The 22,276-nt window shown below is 34.7% G+C and overlaps 1 long non-coding RNA gene across 1 annotated transcript; it reads left to right on the top strand.

Annotated features, from left to right (window-relative positions):
• Positions 1-292: 292 nt before the first annotated feature.
• On the top strand, positions 293-8,425 carry LOC137011576 (uncharacterized). Its single transcript, XR_010893497.1, has 3 exons — positions 293-361; positions 4,725-6,617; positions 7,973-8,425. It is a non-coding gene; the product is annotated as an uncharacterized lncRNA (long non-coding RNA).
• The last annotated feature ends 13,851 nt before the right edge of the window (positions 8,426-22,276 follow it).

Here is a 22,276-nt window from a genome sequence, read left to right as displayed (position 1 = left end):
TGCTACTAGTTATGTACTCTTTATCAAAGATTAGTACACAGCATATTGTGTAAATTTAAATTTGACATTAATGTTAATGAAGACAAACTATAAAATGATTCATATTCAATATTAAATTACCACTGTTTAATATAAATATAAAGTGTGAGACTTTCACATGGTGCGGGAGCCCCTCCTACACTGCAAGAACCAACCAGATCTACTTGTGTTAAAGCCTAGGTGGCACTGATGTGCAGTCAAGACCTATAAAGCAGCAGAGCTCACAGATGAATTCTCACATTCTGGCATTACAGGAAGAGTGTTCATCGTACAAGTTATGAACAGGAATCCCACTGCATCATTTTCAGCTTTTTGTGCCATGGTAAGTGAACTTTCACAGCAGTCACTCTAAAACTAATCTAAAACAACAGTGCACTATACTGATATTGTATCTGTTTTTTGCTGACTAAAAAATAATCACAAGACATATTATATGCAGATGTCATAGAGTCATAGCTGACTGCAACAGATGAAACCTTTTTGTATCCAGTATAACATATGGCATCTCTGGTTTTATACAAATTTCAGTATAATGCGTCTTTTGAACACCCTTAGAACATGTGTAACAGTAGATGAAATACTGTTAGACAGAGCTTGTTCAAAGGGTGTGGTTAAAATGTATCCATATGGTACTTTTTATTTTTTATTTATTTAAATATTGATTTAAATATGAAGTACAAATACCAAATTACTAGTCTAAATGTGTGTGAAATGTGAATGGAGGAGACTGAACAATGACATCTGATTGAAATTTGAAGATTTTCATAACATTTGATAATAAAAAAAAACAGCTATATGAATAAATGTCTCTACCTCACCATATCAAAAACTAATAATCTAGCAAAAATTAGCATAGTTGTGTTACTTATATTTCCCCATGCAATGCGAGGCATTATGTAAACAGTTACTTTATTATAAATAAATGTGATGTACTAAAATTATTGTCACTAAACTAATAAACTAATTGTGGTATCCAGATTATTAATATAAAACATATAAAATATTAATATTAATATAAATATTAATATATTTTTTTTTTATTCATATTAATTACGCCTAATTTAAGAAACTGTGTACTGTAAGAATGGCCCATTTTTGAACTTATAAATGCATAAATGAATGAACTTTATTAAAAAATAATAATCTGTCTCAATCTATGTATTTTTTTTGTAATTGGCAGCCAAAATTGTACTTGTGCCTCTTTTTCTTTCTCTCTTCCATTTTTCATCAAATTCACAAAAGCACTTAAGCACTAATACAAAGTGACACACATAGCTGACCCTGCTGTCTTAGGATACACAGATCCTACATACATAACTCAGAGAAAGATCAATGGATAGCAGGAAAAACATGCTGCAAATCCTCATCACTTGGTGATTCCCACATCCTTATTTATTTACATGACTTTCACTCCCCTTATAATAGACATGCTCTCAGCTGAGAAAGCTGGCAATAGGCCAAATCTTCACACACACACACACACACACACACACACACACACACACACACACACACACACACACACACACACACACACACACACACACACACACACACACACACACACACACACACACACACACACACACACACACACACACACAGGTTTGTTTTTGTGAATTGTGGGGACATTCCATAGGCGTAATGGTTTTTATACTGTACAAACAGTATTTTCTTTCCCCTACACTACCCATCACAGAAAACTGCACATTTTTACTTTCTCAAAAAACTCATTCTGTATGATTTATAAGCCTTTTGAAAAATGGGGACATAATGTCCTCATAAGTCACCATCTTCTTGTAATATCTGTCATACTCATGTCATTATACAAATTTGTGTCCTGATATGTCACAAAAATGCGCACACACACACACACACACACAAATACAGGCCTACATAAGTCTCAATGAATAGTTAATAGTTTCATATGATGTGTGGGTGATGATATGGCAGCATGATCTGAATGTCTGCAAACACTTGCAGCTCGTCTCCTTGGTAACTCAGGGTACAAGGTGTAAGAAAATCAGTCCTGTGCACACAATCACTCATACGCACTTGCTCGTTGAGCAGTCATTCTCTCTAGAGCGGATAAAGCTCATGTTTGCACTAGGCTACATGTGTGATGGTGTGTCTGAGCAGTTATGTGAAGTGATACTAACAGGGCTGTGCTCTTCTGACCCCGAGACGAGTGTGAGCAAACAGCAGATTGCACTTTAACGGCATGTGGCTAGTCAGCCAGAAAAAAAAAAGAATAACTATGCCGCTTGAGTAGCGGAAGCATTGGAGCTTACAGAATATGAAGGCATGTTCTCACATACTGTTAACATTATCTCCCCTCACAAAGGGAATCATATCCCAGCTAACAGGAAACGTTCTCAGAACTTTGGCTAACAAGGTTCTCTATATGAGCGAACATTGTAATGTTAATAGAACGGTAATTCAGAGTTATCTGGTCTTTAATAATGTTAGGAAAAAATACATTGTTCATGGAATGTTTTTTTTTTTCCTAAAAACATTTTAAGAGGACATTCATCTCTAACTCTTTTCAACTTTTAACTCTCAAAATTCAACTCCCCCTTTTTTTGCACGGTGGCTCAGTGGGTGCCTCACAGCAAAAAGGTCCACGGTTTGAGTCCTTTCTGTGTGGAGTTTCCATATTTCCATAGGTTAGGTGGATTGGATATGCCGAAATGGACATGTGAGTGTTGCATCAGAAAGGAAATCTGGCATGAAACGTGTCAAATCCAATGTGTGTGTGTATAATTTTAAAGAAGCTGGTCGAAAAATAAAAAATTATATATATATGAAGGGTTCAGATGCAAAAGCCTCTAAGTGACATCTGAAATTTTCTCCTAAAATTAGCATTTTTATCAAGCTTGTATGTTTATTTTCAGTTATTTCACTTTAATGGCAATGAAAAGGTTCTATTAATTGCCACTAAAGTGAAATTACTGAACCTAAAAATACAAGCTTGATAAAAATGCTCATTTTAGAAGAAAATTTCAGAAGGCACTTAGAGGCTTTTGCATCTGAACTGTTCATATATATATAATTTTTTATTTTCGACCTGCTTCATCAGAATTATATACACACACATTACATATAATATATATAATGTTTTAAATGTTACTACTTGTTACCATTCAAAAGGAACATTCCCATAATGTTTGCAAAAGTATCAAACGGAATGTTGCCTTAACGTTCACATAACTTAATTTTTTTTAAAACATGAACATAAAAAGTAAATTCAGAGAATGTTCAAGAAATAATGTTTCCATAACTAAAAAGGAATGTTAGTTAAATGTTCTTAGAACATATTTTTGTTAGCTGGGATGATACAAGCACTATGGTGTAAATTTTAATTTAAGATGTCACATGGATTGATACTAATGTGATACTAATATGAATTAGAATCTGGTTCATCCATCATCTGTCTGTGTACTCCAACCATTTGTATTTTCCATAGCACAACAAGATGGGTTGTGTGAGTATTAGGCTGTATTACATCATACTTTTCAATTTTCAGCACTAATGATGGTATAATAAGGCCCAGGAGGAGGACAGTACTTGGGCATGGCTGTTGTTCAGTAGGGAAGTGATGCTGACAACAGCTTCCTCACAATAGAGCAGTATACTCTCAGAGTAGAAGACGTGATCAGCTGATGTATTTGACAAACATTTCCGTAATTATAAAAGTTAGATTACATGTTAGTCAGAGCACAAAACGGATGCTCATGAACAGAAGTTGTGTTTGGTGAAGGAGGAAGCCATAGAAACCAAGGCTGAGCAAAATTCTGAATTTAAGAATTGGCTCACTTTCAGTTTACGAGTTGAGTTGGTAAATAACCCCCCCCCCCCCCCCCCCAAAAAAAAAAACAATACAATAACAAAAGTGCATCCATCCATCATAAACGTACTCCACAAGGTTTCGGGGGTTAATAAAGGCCTTCTGAAGGGAAGCGATGTATAAGAAAAATATCCATATTTAACAAGTTATAAAGTAAAATATCTAGCTTCCGCCAGAACGCCTTGCATATTCAACTTACGAAGAAAGTGTAACGCCTCTCGCAGTTCAAAACGCTCACACTACCAAAAAAGTGAAACTGACGCAACGCCAAATTTACGTTTTTTTCGTAAGTTGAATTCAATGGATGCACTTTCTTGAGCTTCATACTCGTTGGTCCCATTCACTGCCATTATTAAGCTTGGACGCATCAGGATATTTATTAATATAACTCCAATTGTGTTCATCAGAAAGAAGAAAGTCATATACACTTGATCTCTTGAGGGTGAATAAATCTTGGAGTAATTTTCATTTTAAAGTGAACTAGTCCTTTAAATTCAAATCAGAATTTTACTATGTCAGTTTATATTCGGTTCAAATTCAGCAGTTGAATTGAATTGAATAGATCCATGTCGGATGGAACATTGACAAAACATAAGCACTAATTTATAATTTTACACATTTGCATACCACAAAAACATTACCTTGATGAACCTCAACAGATTTCTCCCTGAAAATTACTGATAGAAATTGTCAGGTACAAACAATGAAGTGTAAAGTATAGGTTATCCATCTTTGACATGACAAAAGACACGTCGTCCTCTCTAAATGTTTCTAAATATCTCCCTCTCTCTTTTTTTTCTCTCTCATCTCTTCTGCTCTCACCCACCAAATCATTCAGCTCTAAATTTATCTTCGATTACCTCATCAGTGCTATTATAATAGGGCAGTTCTGGGAGTCTTAGGGGGGGTCCCGCCTGACCCTGTATGAGTGCTGCTAAGACCTGAGAATTGGATTACAGCTTATCCATATCAGCAGCTGTAGCTTCCTAACAAAGCCTGTGGGCCCCTGGGCATATTTCAAGCAAGCCAGAATTCACCAAGGACACTCCTAACTGGAAAAGTGGAATGGCAGAGGAAAATCTGGTGCCATAATCCTCTTTCCCCACACCACATTACCTGATGCTCCAGCATATTGACTGACTAACACTACACATAAAGAATAAGAGGTAAGAAATGCTGTAGATTTCTACGTAGAAGCGGTAGCCACACAACAAGAGGGTCAGAGCTTATTTCCAGCCTGACAACGGAGCCTCTCTAAATCAGTGTGATCACAGCCTCACTGACAGGTTGACTAACTCATGCAGTGCCCCTAAATCACACACACTTGCTGGGCTCAGACCCTACTGCATGCTTTTATTTTTAGTGCAATGAATGGGGGCATTTCAGGCCAAAGCTGCAATCCCAAAACAGATTGCACATTATTTAATTCCCTATATAAATGTGTCACCGCAACATTTACCTAATTGCAAATAGGCTCATGAATCTAAATAATTTAAATGTAAAATTGAAAATGTGTGTAAAGTTTATGAGTCAAAATTTCTGTAGTTTTTACAAATTATTGTGATGAAAACTACACTGTAAAAAATTCCTGTAAATTTACATGGAAATTTAACAGTAAAATTATGTTTTCAAGCAATAACAGCAAGTTGCTGTTATTTACAGTGCATTATGGGAAGACTTGTTCACTTCGGGTTGTGTGGTCGACCAACAACAGTATGTCACTGTTATTTAACAGAATTATACCATATTTTTCCCCCCAACGTGAACAAGGTGGAATTTTTGATTATCTGCATGAGGTAAGTTTGCAACTATTTATGATTGCATTTGCCTCTCTTGAAATTACTTATTACTTTTAAATATTACATCTTAAACATCAAATGACACGTCTGTTATTTAAATCAGACGTCTATATTATAGGTAAAGGGGTGATTGAGCGACTGAGGAATCGATTGTATGAGCTCGGAGTCATCAGACACAGGTAAGAATCCCTCATTTTCATCCAAAATGGTTATTTTACAAAACGTTATCTAAGTAAAATATGAGTGTGACTCGGTGGGAGTGTACAAAATTGATTGTTTGGTAACTTTTAACGTGCATCTGAGTAATTTTGTATCTGCTAATGTTGTTTGCCACTACGTCCGATTTTAACCTTCAAGTACTTCTAAAAATAATATTATAAAGATCAAGTGAAGTCTTTGTAATTTTAATTAGAAGCGGTTAGTGAACAGGTACACGCACTCTGCGTTTGTTGACTATGCATCAATCATACAAGTGAAGTTTATGAAACAGGCGTGTGATAATCTTTTTGTCTGTTAATGGTAAGTGAGGTACGAAATTTACAATTCTTGTTGTAGTATAATTACTGTATGTGCTTTTGCAAACCGCGTCTGGCTTGATCACAGAACTATTCGCGGCATGCCAATCATTCTACAAGAAAATGTAAGTTTGTCTTTGTGTTTGTCTTTCATTGTGGTTGTTAGTTCTTAAAATGAACACCTGTATAGGAATGGTTCAACAAAAAATGAAATTCACTCAAATTTACTCCTTTCTTAAATTCATAAGATGAAGATATTTTAATGAAGAAATTATGTCTGTTTCCCTATAAAATGCAAGTGAACTTCAGACTCCAAAAATGTCATAAATTGTTCTCTTTGACAATAGATGTCTGCCACTCCTGCTGACCTTGAGAAGATGGGTAACCTGCCTGTGACTCCTTGTTTGATCCTGCTTGGTAAGTATATCATATTAGACAGGTCTGCAATTTGTTTTACTAAAACAAGGCTCACACAAGTTTTACTATTAGTAGTTCCACATTTATGTGCCTTAAATTTATGCATTTGGCAGAAGCTTTTATCTTACATTGCATTCAAGGTACACATTTTACATTTTGTAAGTTCTTGCTTTCCCCTGGGAATCAAACCTTGGCATTGCTAGCACCACACTCTACTGTTTGAGCAACAGGAGCTACAGGAAAGCCTTATTCTATCCATATTCTAGAATCCACTGTCTTTGAATCATGTTTTATTGCACTGTGCTGGGCTGCGTTTCTCAAAAGCATCATGAGTCTAGATTTATCTTACCTAGATAATCATTGCCACCAATGGTCTCTACGATCAACTTAGGCGTATGATGCTTTTGAGAAACGCAGCCCAGGTTTGAATTTAAAATATTTATTCAACTAAGCCAAGTCTTTGTTTGACAATTTAGTTTACCTATAGAAACCTCATAGTTTTTTTTTTTTTTTTTATCACTATACAATCACTATACAATTTATTGTGTTTAACCTTTGTCCCATCTTGAAAGATGGCTTGCCATTAAAGGGTTAGTTCACCCAAAAATTTGAATTCTGTCATTAATTCCTCACCCTCATGTTGTTCCAAACCCGTAAGACCTTTGTTCATCTTCAGAACACAAATTAAGATACTTTTGACTGAGAGCTCTCAGATTTCATAAAAAATATCTTAATTTGTGTTCTGAAGATGAACAAAGGTCTTACGGGTGTGGAACGATACGAGGGTGAGGAATTAATGACAGAATTTGTCTATGGGTCATTTGTCCAGGAACAATGAGGCACAATGATATTACACAGCGCCTAAAAATAGGCTAACTTCCGTCAACATAACCAATGTGACAACCTGCTTACACAGAGAGCGCTGTGTAATATTATTGTGCTGCTGCACTCATGGGATGGCTCAAAGTTCCTTGATCATTATACAGAAATGAGAGTATAGTTCCTAGCCATATCGGTCTAGAATATCACAACTTTTATCACAACATGTAAATAGGAAAATGTTGGCGTTATTTTGTCTCTTATTGAGCAGTAGGCTAGATGGAGCCGGTTACCTCCAGTCTTTGTGCTAAGCTAGGCTAGCGGTGTGTGCGTCAGACAGAGTTATGGCACACACGGAGATGAGAATGGTGTGTATGGACTTATCAAACTCTGGGGGATACGGTGAATAAGTTAAAGTCCCAAAAAGTCGGTGTGTTCCTTTAACAAATTAAATTTTATTGTAAAGTGTTACCAAAATTTTGATCATACCATATAAAATCATTGTTCACTAAAAATATTTCTTTCTTATTTTAAAGACATTTTGTTGGAATAAATCCGGAAAAGGGGACCAAGGCTGCACGGGGAAAAGTTACATCCAAAAAAACTGGGAAAACCATAACTGTCAACACCAAAGTGTCAAACCTCTTAAAGAGACTTATGGACTTCATTTAAAAAGTGTAGTTGACACACCCCACATCCATGCAGGTTGGTTTCTGAAAAATGTGCTGGCCTGGTGAGTTATTCTTTGTTTATACCAAGTTATTTAGGTATTAAAAATGCTGATGCTTTGTTAAAGCCTGTTCGAGTGTTTATTTTATTTTTTATTTTTTAATAATTGGTTTGTTTCAGTGCAATTGTTTTTTTGGAGTAATGTTTGGTGAAGCCTGATTCGATTTGTATTTTATATACAGGTAGATTGTCTATATATTGTTTGTTTTTGTTTGTATGTTTGCTTTTTCATTAGCCATTTTTGTATTTTGATATGTTGATGGGTGTTTATTTTGTATATGCACTGAATAGTACTTGAATACTTTTACATTTTTATCGGAATAAAAAAACAAACTAACTTGGCTTTATTCCTTTTTGTTACCCATAGACAAATATAAAATGCTGAGTTATTATAGCATTTAAAATTTGAATGATTTGGTTGTGACTAGTGTCATTTAACAGCTATCAATGTAAAAGAATTTCCCTGTAAAAAAACAGTAATCTACTGGCAGCTGTGGTTGCCAGCATGATACTGTAAAAATACAGAGCACTACCGTTTTTTAAATTAACAGCCAAATACCGTTTTTTTTCAGCTACAATAGACTACTGTAATTTAACTGTTAAATTACAGTTATCTACTGTAGCTGAAAAAACGGTATTTGGCTGTTAATTTCAAAAACGGTAGTGCTCTGTATTTTAACAGTATCATGCTGGCAACCACAGCTGCCAGTAGATTACTGTTTTTTTACAGGGAAATTTTTTACAGTGTAGATGTGATCCAAAACGTGTGAGTGGATCAGGTCATTCATTTTTGAGCCTGAGGTCATGCATCTAATATGACATCACACACATAGATGATGTAAGGCAACGCAGTGAGCTCAGAGCCAGTTTCAGTGGGAGAGCTGCTCATTTGGAACAGATAAAGGTGCTTTGTTTTCTTCACTTCCTCCTCTCTGGTACATGACTAGAACATTGTTCCTGTGTTATAGTATTTGTTCATTTGAAGGGAAACTGAGTTGCCCTTTGTGGATCTGACCTAACAGCCACAATCGAGAGAGGAGAAAGTATATTTACTAAGGATGAACTTCCATTAAAACTAATAAATCTTAGAAATAAAAATGAACACAAATAATACGCTGAAATGGCTAATTGAAACACAAAAAATTGAATTGTTGGATTTACTTAAAAAAGAAGTGTCAAGTGGTTCCACGCAACAATATTGAGTAATTTTTACAAAAAAACTATTTGGTTGAATGAACAAGAGAAATTCAAGTAAAGCTGACAAAATTTTGAGTAAATACAAATCATTTGAATGCCACTGTTGCATAATATTTATATTTGCAGTTTACTTAATAATGTTATGATGATTACGTAAGGTGAACACATTTTTTTTTTTTTTTTAATAATCATTTAAATAAAAAGGATACAACATAATGCAGCCCCTCACCCCTAAATGCACTCAAAAAATAACTAATTGAACAAACTCAATTGGATTGAGAGCAGCCTAAACACAGGCGGCACTCTTCTGCATAATGGTAACCACAAAATTCAAAAACATTACAGAAACTACTCTAAATGTCCAACATAACTGAACATTAAACACTAACATAAACTAACAACATCTTTCCCTTTACTGAAAAACACATGAAATAACACTTTAATCCCTAAATTTACTCTTCTAATGCAGTCCCTTGCTAAGCATGCTGGGAACTATGGATCCACTGCACAGTTATGTCAACAATAATTTATGCGTTTCACTCAGCAATGTTAAGTTGACTGAACAAACACTTACTAAGTAAAGCTGACAATACTCAATTTTAGTAGAAACAACGCAGTTAAATTACGTTCATGTAGTTACATGAGTTTTTTATAACGTGAACAAGGGAGGTTTGAGTGAAACTAACAACAGTGAAAGTTCATTTTTTTGAGTGTATGCAATAATATGAAGGCAAATATCATGTTGAATAGTTCTTCATGGGTCAAAAAATATATCAAATGATATACACTACTGTTCAGAAAGTTTGGGGATGGTAAGATTTTCTTTTTGAAACAAAGAAATTAATACTTTAATTCAGTGAGGATGCATTAAATCGTTGTTGCAAGTTTTTTTTTTTTTGTATATTCATTGAAGAATTCAGAAAAAAATATATAAATATTAAGTAGCACAATTGTTTTCAACATTGATAATAATAAGAAATATTTGCTGAGCATTAAATCAGATTAGAATGATTTCTGAAGGATCATGTGACACTGAAGACTGAAGTAATGGCTGCTGAAAATTCAGCTACATTTAAATTATAATGTATTTTTATAATATTAGAATGTCACATTACTGCTTTTTTATGTTCAAATTAATGCAGCCTTTGCTGAGCAAAAGTTTCAAAAACAATAAAATCTTACCAACCCCAAACTTTTGAACATTAGTGTATTTTAAGAAGTAACATTTGACAAAAATTTTCCCCCAAAAGCAGTTCTGTTTCTTTTAACAATTTAAATGAGAGTTAATTTTAAGCTGTATTAATAAAGCTGATCTTTTTACATTAAACTGCATATACAAACTTTAAAATAAGTGTGACAACTAGCCCCATCATACAGCTTACCTGATGTGTGATGTAGCTAGAAGTTGCTTGAATAAAGCATCACCTGATGGCACATAACTCAATTCAGCACTGTCAATGATACAGATTTTAAAAAACTGAAAAAAGGAGAAAGAATTGATGAACAAAAACCCTTTTTTGTCCCTAAGGGACATGGTGATGGGGGAAAATATGAGATGGGAAGAAAAATCAATCAATCAATCAATCAATCAATCAATCAATCAATCAATCAATCAATCAATCAATCAATCAATCAATCAATCAATCAATCAATCAATCAATCAATCAATCAATCAATCAATCAATCAAAAGATTTTCCCTCCCATTCCACATGGTTCACATCACCAAGGCTCTTTTATGATTTTTAGGAGATGTTTTGGGAAGTATTTGCCTAAGGGGATAGAACAATAAAAGAAAAATAAGACCCTTTCACAAGGCTACATTCAGTGCAGAATCCTGGCCCATATAGTGTTTCAAGGCAGACCAGTTTCCCCACAGACTCATAACATCATATCACCAAATACATAGATATACTTAGAAGACTAACAGCGATCACCAGATGAGGCATTCTGAGATGATTTTGATAATATAGTCACAGTAAATGTTGTATTGGGACTCACATGGGTCCATTAGTCCCATGCTTTATGGGAAAACACATGAACATTGGAGATAACATAGAGCTGATAAATCTTCTAAAAAACAACATCCAGCCAGCTTCCAGCTAATGAATCATAATGGAGCATTTAACAGCTCTAAACTGTTATGTGGTTTCCTCACTGATAGGTAATTTATGAGATAAAACAAGCGCTTTAGTCATGCAACATCCCAGTTAACAGGGAATGTTCACTAACGTTCTTTAAAAGTTATATAAACATTCTAAAAATAATGTTTATGGAACGTTCTTACAATGTTATTAATAGTTATTATATGTTCTTGTAATGTTGAGAGAAAACATTCTTAGAACAACGTTCATGGAACGTTACATTTACTTGATAAATGTTCTCGTAATGTTGAGAAAAAATGTTCTTTGAATAACATTCTCAAAATGCCCTTATAATGTTATTATTATTTACTGAATATTTTCATAATGTTATCATAAAACATTCTGAGTACAACGTTCATGGAACGTCCTTATGATATAGGCCTAATTTGTACTCGATGAATGTTCTCATATGTAGAGAGAAAATGTTATTAGAATAACATTCTCTGAACATCTTTATGATGTTATTAATAATTGTTTGCATAAAATTTGAGAACCATTTTAATAAAACTTCTTTCAAGTAGGCCTATTAAAAAGGCCTTTGTCAAAGTCAAATCTTTTGTATAGATCTTTTCACAATACACATTGTTTCAAAGCAGCTGTTATAATGTTTATAATATCTTTATACCTTTATGCCTTATAGTCATATTTAACAGATTACCCAGCTAACAGGGAACATCCTCAGAACTTTGGCTAGTGTTCTTGCATGATTCTCTCAAAGTTATGAACAAACCTTTATCCAGTAACGTTAATAGAATGTTCGTTCAGAGTTATCTCGGCTTTAAAAACGTTCTCAAAACGTTAGCACAAAAATGTTATTTATACATTGTTCATGGAATGTATGTTTTGGAATGTTTTAGTTCATCTTACATTTTTTAAACATTACTACTTGTTTGATCACTAAAGAGAATTGAAGAGAGGAGAAAATGAAGTCACAAGACACATGCAAAAGGAACAAAAATTTAATACAAGTTGTATATAAAATATACAAGCAAGCAGCTATAATACACTGACTTCTTTGAACCTAATGCATTACACCAAGCAATGAGGACTTTGAACTTCCCCTTCGGTAAAAGCATTTAATCCGATTCTGAACTAAATTCTCTCATTGTCTTACTATCACTCACAACTTTCACACACCATTTTTAAACCATATACAGAGTCTGCAGACAACCATTACACTCCAAGGTCTCTTCAGCCTGAAGCATCACAAAGCATTTTGTAAAATGACAGTGTTTGAAACTCCATATGAAACAGTTGTTTTCCACATGTTGTTTTCCACATGTCCTGTTAGATTTGGTTTGTGTTCTGTCTAGTTGTATGTTTGAGTTTGTTCAACTTAGTGGGGTTGTGCTTTTGATTTAGAAAATGCAAGCTTTAACCACAGTTTAGTGCAGTGTTTCCCAACCACAGTAGTGCCGTGACAGGCTGTCAGGTGTGCCGTGGAAAATGATCCAATGAATTCCAAAAAAAAAAAAAAAGTAAAAATAAATGCTACAAATAAGAATATATGAAGACGCAAAAGCCTCTAAGTGCCGTCTGAAATTTTCTTCTAAAACGAGCATTTTTATCAAGCTTGTATGTTTCAGTTATGGTTCAGTAATTTCACTTTAATTGCAATTAGTAGGTCATTTTCATTGCCATTAAAGTGAAATAACTGAAAATAAACATACGAGCTTGATAAAAATGCTCATTTTAGAAGAAATATTTAAGATTGCACTTAGAGGCTTTTGCATCTGAAGTCTTCATATCATCGCGCCATCAGGCCGAAACCTCGTATCTCTATATTTCGCCATTTTTGTTTTATAAGATTAAAGGGTTAGTTCACCCAAAACTGAAATTTCTGTGATTAATTACTCACCCTCATGTTGTTCCACAACTGTAAAACCTTAGTTCTTCTTCGAAACACAAATTAAGATATTTTTGATGAAATCTGAGGGTATCTGATCCACATAGGCAGCAATGTCATTGCACCTTTTGAAGTCTAGAAAGGTAGTTGAAAACATGGTTAAAATAGTTAACGTGACTACAGTAGTTAAATTTTAATGTTATGATGTTTTTGTGCGCAAAATCAAAACAAAAATAATGACTTTATTCAACATAAAATGTTGACAACGGTTCAAATTGTTGAATAAAGTTGTTATTTTAGTTTTGTTTTTGCGCACAAAATGTATTCTTGTTGCGTCATGACATTAAATTTGAACCACTGCAGTCACGTTAACTATTTTAACCATGTTTTCAACTACCTTTCTGGACATCAAAAGGTGCAATGACATTGCTACCTATGTGTGGATCAGATACCCTCGAATTTCATCAAAAATATCTTAATTTGTGTTCCGAAGATGAACGAAGGTCTTACAGGTGTGGACCCACATGAGGATGAGTAATTAATGACAGAAATTTCATTTTTGGCTGAACTGACCCTTTCATGCTATTGGTCATTCTTTACGTCTGTTTGTGGGTTTTACAAATATTTGACCAATAAAAAGTGTTTAAAGGAGATTGTGACTAAACCTCGTAACTCCATTGGCTAATCAAACTGTCAGTCAAACCTCATAACTCCACATCCACCCTTATGTGGTTCTAATCCCGTAAGACCTTTGTTCATATTCGGAACACAAATTAGGATATTTTTGATAAAATCCGATGGCTCAGTGAGGCTTCCATTGACAGCAAGAGAATTAACACTTTCAAATCCCCAGAAAGCTACTAAAGACATATTTAAAACAGTTCATGTGAGTACAGTGGTTCAACCTTAATGTTACGAAGTGAAGAGAATACTTTTTGTACGCCAAAAAACCAAGATAACCACTTTATTCAACAATATCTAGTGATGTGCAATTTCAAAACACTGCTTCATGAAGCTTTGAAGCTCTACAAATCTTTTGTTTCAAATCAGTGGTTCGGAGCGTGTATCAAACTGTCAAAGTCACGTGAACCATTGAATTTCGAAACGTTTCAAAACATTAATGACGTAACGAATCCTCGTTTACTGAAATCACGTGACTTTGGCTGCTTGATACACGCTCCGAACCACTGATTTGAAACAAAAGATTTGTAAAGCTTCAAAGCTTCATGAAGCAGTTTTTTGAAATTGCCTCTCACTAGATATTGTTGAATAAAGTTGTTATTCTGTTTTTTTGGAGCACAAAAAGTATTTTCGTCGCTTCATAACATTAAGGTTGATCCACTGTAGTCACATGAACTGTTTTAAATATGTATTTAGTAGCTTTCTGGGGATTTGAAAGTGTTAATTATCTTGCTGTCAATGCAGGCCTCACTGAGCCAATCGGATTTTATCAAAAATATGAACATAGGTCTTACGGGTGTGGAACGACAAGAAGGTGAGTACTTAATGACAGAATTTTAATTTTTGGGTGAACTAACCCTTTAAATGTGAGTACTATTTTTAATATAATATCTAGTTTTAATATGCCATTTGAAGCAATGCATGTTAGTGGGATATTTTTACTTGCAGAAACTGTGCCTGTGCAAAAAAACAAAAAAAGGTTGGGAAACACTGCTTTAGTGTACAAATATTTACTGCACTTACAAACTTTTATATTCTAGGAAAATGTAAACACTCTAAAAAAATGTGTCTTTACGTAGTTTTTGGTACTTTTGTTAATTTTGTAAGAAATAAATTGTTTACATTTTATCTAATTTTTTGGGTAGCACTGCCACCTCACAGCAAGAAGGTCCCCGATTCGAGTCCCGGCTGCACCAGTAGGCCCTCTCTGTTCTCACTGTGTCACTGGGTTTATGCATATATTAGCATCCTTTAGAAATTTAGTAATTCAGCAGTAGACAAAATGTGCTGATTTCTCTGCATGCATGTTACTTTCATGGTTTACACAATCCTCTGCTGAACACAACCTCTAAAGGTAACCCAGTCCCAGAGGGGACTTACAAAAACAACTCACTTCCCCAAAGACAAACAAACAGTGAAGAAGAGGCCTGTTGACCTCTTGAGCATAACATGTTTTAACCAGTAAGTCTGTTAAAGAGGGTGGATACACACCAGGTGAGACTGACAAAACTGAAAAAACTCCATTCTCACAAAAACAATAAAGATGATAGGACTTTTTTTCTCTAAGGATATTCCTTTTTTCTCTAAGGATATTCCCCAGTCATCTATGACTGGATTATTGTTTTCTCTTTTACATACTTTTATTTAGCAAGGACTCATTAAATTGATAAAAAGTGACAATAAATACATTTAAAATGTTACAAAAGATTTCTATTTCAAACAAATGGCATCTTTTAAAATTCCAATTCATCAAAGAATCCTGAAAAAAATTGTCATAGTTTCCACCAAAATAATAAGCAGCACAAACATTTTTAACATTGACATGAATAATGAGAATGATTCTTGAGCACCAAATCAGCCCATCAGAATGATTTCTGAAGGATCATGTGACACTGAAGTCTGGAGTAATGATGCATCACAGGAATAAAACACATATTAAAACATAGTAGAACAACAAATAGTTATTTTAAATTGTAATATATTTTACAATATTACTGTATTTATGATCAAATAATAAAAGAGACTTTGAAAAACTCTTACCGTCTTACCGACCCCAAACGTTTAAAACTGCAGTTCACACTTAAATGACTTAAATTCATCTCTTCAATGAACAGCATGTATTAATTTGTGTATTAAAATTAATTGAGCATCATAAAGTCAAATCATGTCAGAGCGATACAGCTGTCCAAATGTCATATTGAAGGGAAAAAATCTCTTGAAAATTCTTGAAAAGAAAAACTTATTATATATAATGTAATAATTCATCTTTTTACCTTGTAAAACATGTATTTTTAAATTAAGTAACTGACCAGAAAAGCATATGCATCTAATAATACTTACCCTGATTAAAGACTTTTCAAGAGCAGCAGAAAAATGTCCTTTTTTAGTTTAAACTGATGTAATATGTGTCTTACTTATGCCTCAGGAATGCTGCAAACCAGTGTGGGCCTTGTCTTAACATGTATCTCTGCATTTGAAAGGAGTTAAGGCATGTCAACACGCAAGAGGTCCCGAGGGACTGAGACGATGGTGCCTTTGTGTGGATGGAACTGTCAAGATGAAAGATTCTCTCCCTCAAACTTTAAACATCACAGAATCCTAGGAAGGTAGACTCAAATGTAAGAAAACGATTGCTATTTTTCCTCAGTGATCGGGTCAGATGCCACCCTGCCCACCTTCTCAGAATGACTGGTCATATTTGTTCATCTACAGGGCTGACTGACCTCATAAAAACAAGAAATTACATCTACTGAAGTATCAAAGGTCTGCATTGCTTAATGACCTTTACTTGAACCATAGACAAATAAAGCCAGACTCTCTGCTTCAGGTGCTGCCAAGGCTGTATGGCGCTCCTGTATTTGATGTCTGCTTAAGTTATGTATGGGAATAGGGCAGGGTGAACCATCTGTGGTAAGACTGGCTGTCTGCTTTCCGAAACACATGACGGCAAAGGTAGCAGGATAGCCTGGGACAGAAGCGCGTAGTGACCATGGCAGCTTTTTATTTCAAGTGCTCTGACATCACCTAGTGGTGAGATCTGTAATATTCCTCATTCTGCCATATGTTCTGTGATGACATTGAATTATGAAAACTATGAAATGTGATACTATGAACAGTGAGATGTGGAAAAGGCTATTTGGATCCATTAACCTCAACACAACCCCCCTAAAAAAAAAAAAAAAACACAAACCACTCAACCATAGTATTGTGATGGAGCGAGAGGAGGAAGTCGCCCCTCCCAGCACATCCACAACGTTTTTCTGCTCTGGTTAACAAAAAGGAGTTCAGCTGACTGAATTAACACTGCTGACCAGAGCACCTTCCTCTCACTAATTGTCTATCTTGGTTAAGTTAATTACTTTGAGACCACTAAGCAAAATCTCAGACTTGCCCAGGAAGTGCAATAATCACAGAAAAAAAGAAAGAAAGAAAGAAAGAAAGAAAGAAAGAAAGAAAGACAGAAAGAAAGAAAGAAAGAAAGAAAGAAAGAAAGAAAGAAACAAAGAAAGAAAGAAAAATTATATAGTGAGAGTGGGTATTTACACAAAAAAAACTATTTCAAGTATAGACATTTTTTTCCCAATTAAATTATTTTGACCTTTATATATATATATATATATATATATATATATATATATATATATATATATATATATATATATATATATATATATATATATATATATATATATATATATATATATATATATATATATATATATATATACACCGATCAGGCATAACATTATGACCACTGATAGGTGAAGTAAATAACGCTGATTATCTCTTCATCACAGCACCTGTTAGTGGGTGGGATATATTAGGCAACAAGTGAACATTTTGTCCTCAAAGTTCATGTGTTAGAAGCAGGAAAAATGGGCAAGTGTAAGGATTTGAGCGAGTTTGACAAGAGCCAAATTGTGATGGCTAGACGACTGGGTCAGAGCATCTCCAAAACTGCAGCTCTTGTGGGGTGTTCCCGGTCTGCAGTGTTCAGTATCTATCAAAAGTGGTCCAAGGAAGGAACAGTGGTGAACCGATGACAGGGTCATGGGCGACCAAGACTCATTGATGCACGTGGGGAGCGAAGGCTGGCCTGTGTGGTCAGAGAAGCCACAGAGAAGCTACTGTAGCTCAAATTGCTTAAAAAGTTAATGCTGGTTCTGATAGAAAGGTGTCAGAATACACAGTGCATCACAGTTTGTTGCGTATGGGGCTGCATAGACCAGTCACGGTGCCCATGCTGACCCCTGTCCACCGCCGAAAGAGCCAGCAGTGGACACGTGAACATCATAACTGGACCACAATGGAAGAAGGTTTTCCTGGTCTGATGAATCACGTTTTCTTTTACATCGCGTAGATGGCCGGGTGCATGTGTGTTGCTTATAGGAACACATGGCACCAGGATGCACTATGGGAAGAATGCAAGCTGGTGGAGGCAGTGTGATGCTTTGGGTAATGTTCTACTGGGGAACCTTGGGTCCTGCCATCCATGAGGATGTTACACGTACCACCAACCTAAGCACTGTTGCAGACCCCCATGTACACCCTTTCATGGAAAGTATTCCCTGGTGTCTGCGGCCTCTTTCAACAGGGTAATGCGCCCTGCCACAAAGCAAAAATGGTTCAGGAATGTTTTGAGGAGCACAACAACGAGTTTGTGGTGTTGACTTGGCCTACAAATTCCCCAGATCTCAATCCAATCGAGCATCTGTGGGATATGCTGAACAAACAAGTCCATTCCATGGAGGCCCCACCTCGCAATTTACAGGACTTAAAGGATCTGCTGCTAATATCTTGGTGCCAGAAACAACAGCACACCTTCAGGGGTCTAGTGGAGTCCGTGCATCGATGGGTCAGGGCTGTTTTGGAAGTGAAAGGGGGACCAACACAATATAAAGAAGGTGGTCATAATGTTATGCCTGATCGGTGTGTATATATATATATATATATATATATATATATATATATATATATATATATATATATAATACACACACAATTCAAATTAACTCTGAAACTTAAGGATCATGTCATTCACAGATTCAATGTCATCTTTGTTCCCATAGAACATTTAATGTGTGTGGGAAGTCTCTAAAAATGCATGAAACATCAGAACTGTATTAATAATTCATACACCACATGGTGTCCACAGCTGTGCCATTCTTATAATCTGTCATAAATACTGAAAGGTTTGCTTTAACTATTCATTCAGTTCTATAAAATGTCATGCAACATTTACATTTTTGTGTAACTGATCCGTGTTAACATAATACATAACAGAATACCTTCATACACACATCTGGTTCACAGAAACTAAAGTCAATGACACTTTAAACAAATCAACAAAATGTGTTGGATTGTGCTGTTGTGCAAAAGGCCAAAAACACAATTGGACGAATGGAACCATCTCAATTGTCCTTTGATGTTCCTTAAGAAACACTAGTGTGGCACTAGTGTGTAGTTCAACATATAAATCTATAAGTTATAAATATGTGTAATAACATAACATAAATAGTGTACTTTTAGTCTTAATTTTACGTGTCATATGCCTAATAGAATTTAGCATAACAATACCTTTCCATTTCCTTCAAGCGAAGGAAGAGTTGGAGGAAATCAATTACTTGCTGCCATCTAGTGGACACTTTTAGAAACTGCATCGAGTAGGCTATTTCCTGACGACTTGAAATTAAAAACATTTCTTAAACACATTTGAAGTGCTCTCTATCATTCATTATGTGACGGCAATTGTGTTCATAAATAGAAGAATAAAAAAAGACCTGCCTAACTGGCCAAAACTCTCTTTAATGTTACAAACAGTCACAAAACATTGAGACAATTCAAATGCAACAAGATCACAGGTATATTCCCTGAAATCCTTATTATTTGTGAAGACACGTTTAGTGTTCATATATGCAGTAGCCTAGATTTTATTTATCCAGTCATACGCAGATTAAATACAAAGTGTTGATGTTTAAAATACTTCAACTGTAAATGTTACTTATTAACACATTAGCTACGTTTTGTAACACTTCTTTGAAGAAGCACTGAAAATTGTCCAGATAGGCTATTATTCTTAAACTGGATGCTACATGCCAAATATGTTCCATAAAGTTGAGTATTCTTTAACCATTTTCATGGAGTTTGCAAAAACAGTAGGCTACTATATGTGCAGGTGCCATCATGGCCTCTAGAGGGACTAAAAGCAAACTCAGCTGTTATGTGTTGTCCACAAAATAAGTCGCTAGTTCTACCATTTTGTGAATAAAGGAATAACAGATCAAACTAGCCAATAAAATTACATTACAAACAAAGGTATAGTTTGCCTAAATTGCCTTGATAGCGAAACAAAGTTTACCAATTAGGCTACTGAGACATCTGTAGCATGCAATGTTTCAGTCAGCTTACTTGAACACAGTTATTTGGGAAATATATCTGGGATATGAATTCAGACACTTTTGGCGATAAAAATTGATACATGTGTGGAAGGTGGACTGATTAGAATATATATTTTTATATTAAAAATATAGGCCCAAGTTATATTGTTTCCACCAATATATTGTTACCATTAAATAAATAATGGAACAGTGCAAAAAACTTTCATAATCTTTTTTTTTTTGCCATTTGTTTGATGATAGTGGTGGTTAATAACAGGTTATTGTGAGAATAATTAGAATGGTGGCAATTTAGCAGACGTTGGTAAAAAAAAAAAAGCAATGAAAATGAATGTCTGCGCGGATAAAAAACAAATAAATAAAACATGTTAGGCCTATATTATTTTAAAATTAAGGATAATAATGTATAAATACGATTAAAGAGCTAGTATAACATCATATTAAGAGATAATACAACATATTTCTATTATTAAAGAGAAAACAAAAAACCCGCCTGGCGCAACGTCGACATAGTAAAATACTGGAATTACTATCCTATACACACAGCCTACTCTCATTATTGCAGGACTCTGTTCCACCATGACAGGGTAAGCGAAAATCTCGACTATGTGAAATGGCGGCGAGAGGAGGAGACGAAGACGGAAACATGATACAGTACAGCGCCACTGCACTGAACCCACGAGTGAAACAGAAAACCCGAAGCGGATTATTTTCATTAATCGGAATCATCTACGCTGCAAGAGCGACAACTAGCAGAACACTCCATTATTACCAACGCAGCTGTCTACTTTGCAAGTCAAACAGTCGCGTAAGCCCGTGTGCCAGTCTTTACATCATTTATTTATTTGGTAACATTGACGCACAGGAACAATAAGGTTCATTCGTTGAACATTAGTTAATGTAACTAACACGAACTAACCATGAACAATACATTTGTTAGGCCTACTGTATTTACTAATCTTCGTTAATGTTAATACAGCTGTTCATTGTTTGTTCGTGTTCGTTCACAGTGCATTAACTAATGCTAACAAGATTTTAATAGTGTAGCCTATTAGTAAATATTGAAATTCACATGAACTAATAATCTATTAATCTTTGTTCATGTTAACTAATATAGTTAACTAATGTTAACTAATGAACCATATTATAAAGTGTTACCATTTATTTTTACCACCACTCCCTCAGTCGTTGTATTTGATACACCCTCTCAGCAGCTTTTTTTTTTTTTTAGGTAGGCTAATTTAAAGCCAAGGCAATATAATAATGCACAGTATAATGTTATAAATATATAATCAGATGTTAATAACATAGGAAATGCGTCATCAGTCTGTGAAAAGGCAATATGCAGAAGCTCATGAGAAGAACCTGCTTAAAATTTAGTTTAAACTTAATTATGGTTAAAAGAATGCGTCATGTTCTTGCAAGTAGCCTAATTTGAGAAGAAATGTACTATATTTTTTTCCTCTGAGGAAAAAGGTGACTTAGTGCATGAGTAGCCGTGTCCGAATTCATACAACCGACTTTACATGTCTAGGCCTACTGAACTTAGCTATGTTATATGCAAATATGCAGTATAAATATGTTCTCAGACATAGTATGTTGCAATTTTCCTTTGACTTGTGTTCTTTAGTTTGGTTGCAACTTTTTTACTATAGTTTTTATGTTTTTTTGATATATATACCTATATATATATATATATATATATATATATATATATATATATATATATATATATATATATATCTCAGTGGATGTACATTTGGGGCCTGTTGCATAAACCACTTAGACTAGTCTTAAAAGTTAAGACACTAATGTATTTCTTGGAGAGTGGTCCTAAGTCTGTTATATAA

This window comes from Chanodichthys erythropterus, chromosome 21, assembly GCF_024489055.1.
Source record: "Chanodichthys erythropterus isolate Z2021 chromosome 21, ASM2448905v1, whole genome shotgun sequence".
Lineage (NCBI taxonomy): Eukaryota > Metazoa > Chordata > Actinopteri > Cypriniformes > Xenocyprididae > Chanodichthys > Chanodichthys erythropterus.
Note: the sequence above shows the minus strand (reverse complement) of the source record. Positions and strands in the feature narration are given on the sequence as shown.